Genomic DNA, 2,819 nt, shown 5'->3' with positions numbered 1-2,819 from the left:
CCTTGCCAAAGATTTGTATTTTTTGGATACAGTGGTGAAGGTTTAAAACCCTTGTTGGGGTGAGCTAAGTGATTTCATTAGTGAAATTTGCTTTAATAAAAGATTCTACTCTTTTATTCATGTATTTAGAAAGTTTTTAGGGTAATTTTGTTCATTTCATTTAGCATTTATCTACCTGTGTTTTTTTTTTGTTTTTTTTAAGTACATTTGATGATTTGTGTGCTGTCACTTTTTATTTTATTTTATGTTGTTGTTTGTGTTTTTTCTTTCTGCGCGGAAAAATAAATAATGAGGCTAAAGAGGAGGGATTTTTTGGCACAAGAACAATAGTTGACACAGCTGTAACGCTCTGGGGCAATTTAAAGCCCATTGCACCCCAAAAAAATGAACAGAAACCACCTTAACTCCATAATACGCGTAGACTCCAATATAGTTGACCAAAATGGAGAACATTTTTTGAAATCCTCTAATTTTTTACTTAAGTTTTAAGGGAAATTCTAACATTCAGATGTGCTCCACTGAAATTTAGCTGTAATTATATAATTTGTACTAATCTGCTGATTTTTTGGGACTAAATTGTATGGACATGAAAACTCTCGATCACACCTATCCTCTGTTTTTTTAATTAGTTTCATTACTGTCTGTGTTTCTAATTGGGAGATTAAGCTTCTCTGTTTGTTCCAGGGACCATTGTCACTGGGAGAGGAAGATAACATAGTGACAGCCATTACTCCGATGTGTTTAAATCCTATTACTTCTGTAGTTCCTCTGAAAAAGTCCTCCAGTAGGGCTCTGTGGAGTCAAAAAATAACTATTATGTACAATGAATGGCTATCTATCCAATGGTGTATCTTAGATGTATACAATGCACATGGACCCCATGGGATCTGTCAGACAGGCACACTAAAAAGCTAATTAAGCTTCCATTTAAGACAGTAAGAAAATAATATAGTAGCAGCCATTGTTATGTATGTGTGATGTGCTATTACTTTTGTACATCCTCTTGCAACGCCCTCTGACAGATGTTTGTAGTAGGGCTCTGTGGCGCAATGGATAGCGCATTGGACTTCTAGCTGGTGTTGTAGTAATTCAAAGGTTGTGGGTTTGAGTCCCACCAGAGTTGATTTTGTATAGTCTGTGTTCATAGTAGAGTTCCTCACTTGTTGTTGTAATGCAAGAAGTAATGGAGACATCTGATCTGGGTTAAATTGCTTCAGGTGGTTATAGAGAAATTTCCTTTCCATCCTCGTTAAGCCTCCAGGACTGAAGCTCAAAAGAAAACTCTCTTTTTTCATCTTCAAAGTATTAATAGAGGCAAAACTGTTTCCATGACAGCTCCACTTCAGCAGACATAAGGGGTTAATCCCCACCTTTCCTCGACCTGCTAGGCAGCTATGGGGATTAAAGAACACTTTAGGACTTTTCTGGGGGACAGAATGGTCCGCGTTCCAATGTTCGGTGTTGTCCCCAAAGTGGCATCCAACTTTCATTTGAGGCAGGAAATAGTCCTTCCAAACTTCATTTCTGAGCAAGATCAACGAGTGAGTCGGCTAGATGTTGCAAGAACCTTACAGACATACATTGAAGCCTTTTCTACAGTTAGAGCCTCAGACCATCTTTTCATGATTCCATCTGGAAGTAAAAGAGGTTCCAAAGCATCCAGTACACTCATCGCATCCCGTATGGTGACAACAATAGTTTGGGTGTATAAGACCAAGGAGTCAAAACTGGGGATCCAACTTGGTAAGAACATGATATAGTAGCTTCCATTTCTATGTGTGTTTTGCTACATCTTTTGTACATCCTCTTGCAACGTCCTCTGACCCATGTCTGTAGTAGGGCTCTGTGGCGCAATGGATAGCGCATTGGATTTCTAGCTGGTGTTGTAGTAATTCAAAGGTTGTGGGTTCGAGTCGCTTTTGTATAGTCTGTGTTCATAGTAGAGTTCCTTACTTGTTGTTGTAATGCAAGAAAAAAATGAAAACATCTGTTCTGGGTTAAAATGCTTCAGGTGGTTATAGAGAAATTTCCTTTCCATCCTCGTTAAGCCTACAGGACTGAAGCTCAAAAGAAAACTCTCTTTTTTAATCTTCAAAGTATTAATAGAGGCAAAACTGTTTCCATGAGAGCTCCAATTCAGCAGACATAAGGGGTTAACCCCCACCTTTCCTTGACCTGCTAGGCAGCTATGGGGTTTAAAGAACCCTTTATGGCTTTTCTGGGGGGACAGAATGGTCCTAGTTCCAATGCATGGGTTTGTCCCCAAAGTGGCATCCAACTTTCATTTGCGGCAGGAAATAGTTCTTCCAAACTTAATTTCCGAGCAAGATCAACGAGTGAGTCGGTTAGATGTGGCAAGAACGTTACAAGCATACATTGAAGCCTCTTCTACAGTTAGAGCCTCAGACATCTTTTCATGATTCCATCTGGAAGTAAAAGAGGTTCCAAAGCATCCAGTAGACTCATTGCATCCCATATGGTGAAGACAATAGTCTGGGTGTATAAGACCAAGGAGACAAAACTGGGAATCCAACTTGGTAAGAACATGATATAGTAGCTTCCATTTCTATGTGTGTTTTGCTACATCTTTTGTACATCCTCTGGCAACGTCCTCTGACGCACGTCTGTAGTAGGGCTCTGTGGCGCAATGGGTAGTGCATTGGACTTCTAGCTGGTGTCGTAGTAATTCAAAGGTTGTGGGTTCGAGTCCCAGCAGAGTTGCTTTTGTATAGTCTGTGTTCATAGTAGAGTTCCTTACTTGTTGTAATGAAAGAAAAAAATGGAAACATCTGTTCTGGTATAAATTGCTTCAGGTGGTT

General features: G+C 39.5%; 1 non-coding gene across 1 annotated transcript; it reads left to right on the top strand.

The window, feature by feature from the left end:
• Positions 1–1,035: 1,035 nt before the first annotated feature.
• TRNAR-UCU lies at positions 1,036–1,123 on the top strand. Its single transcript is given in 2 exon segments — positions 1,036–1,072; positions 1,088–1,123. It is a non-coding gene; the product is annotated as a tRNA-Arg (tRNA).
• The last annotated feature ends 1,696 nt before the right edge of the window (positions 1,124–2,819 follow it).

This window comes from Nanorana parkeri, unplaced genomic scaffold, assembly GCF_000935625.1.
Source record: "Nanorana parkeri isolate BGI_ZX_2015 unplaced genomic scaffold, ASM93562v1 scaffold2654, whole genome shotgun sequence".
NCBI lineage: Eukaryota > Metazoa > Chordata > Amphibia > Anura > Dicroglossidae > Nanorana > Nanorana parkeri.
Note: the sequence above shows the minus strand (reverse complement) of the source record. Positions and strands in the feature narration are given on the sequence as shown.